The following is a 739-nucleotide window of genomic DNA, read 5'->3' on the forward strand; positions in this document are numbered from 1 at the left end:
AGGAAAAATGTGGGAGAACTAGCTGTTAGACGAGTGGCTGTGATCAATGGACCAAACATCTATGACAACGATATATCTCAAGCCAAGAGGAAGATGGAGCTGAGAAGATCTAAATGCTTATGTATCCCTGGCCCCCATGCCTTTCTTGTTGCCTTTGACATGGAGAAAATCTCCCCGAATGACATGAGAACCCCCAAACTGATGAAGGAAAGCTTTGGAAGGCACTGTCTGAAGCGTTGCATGGTCCTTCTGGCCTGTGAAGGAAATCAGGACAGCACTGCCTTAGAAGAAGACAGGGTGGAGAAAACTAATTGGCACCTGAGAGAACTGATTGAGAAATATGGTGGACGCTTTCACATTTTCAACAAAAACTGGAGAGATCGCAGCCAAGACAGAGAGCTACTGCAGAACATAGAGTGGATGGTGGCCTCTTTAGGAGGTGGCTACTTTTGTAGCAGAACCTTCCAGAAAGCAGAGGACAGCGTGAAGAAGGAGGAAAAGAGGCTCAGGAAAAAGAGAGCAGCAGAGATTGAAAAGGTATGGATTAAGATGGAGAAGCAATACATAGCAGAAGAGCTGTATCACCAGAAAGACGCCTACACCGCCAGTGTTGGTGCAGAGATCAGAGCTAAAGCAGAAGTGAGCAATGGCTGGCTCAGAGCATCCCTGGCCAGAGGACTGGGGACTGGTTTGGTTGTGGGAGCCATAATGGGAGCAATGGGTGGGGCTATAGAGGGGC

Source organism: Monopterus albus, unplaced genomic scaffold, assembly GCF_001952655.1.
Source record: "Monopterus albus unplaced genomic scaffold, M_albus_1.0 scaffold105.1, whole genome shotgun sequence".
NCBI classification, from domain to species: domain Eukaryota; kingdom Metazoa; phylum Chordata; class Actinopteri; order Synbranchiformes; family Synbranchidae; genus Monopterus; species Monopterus albus.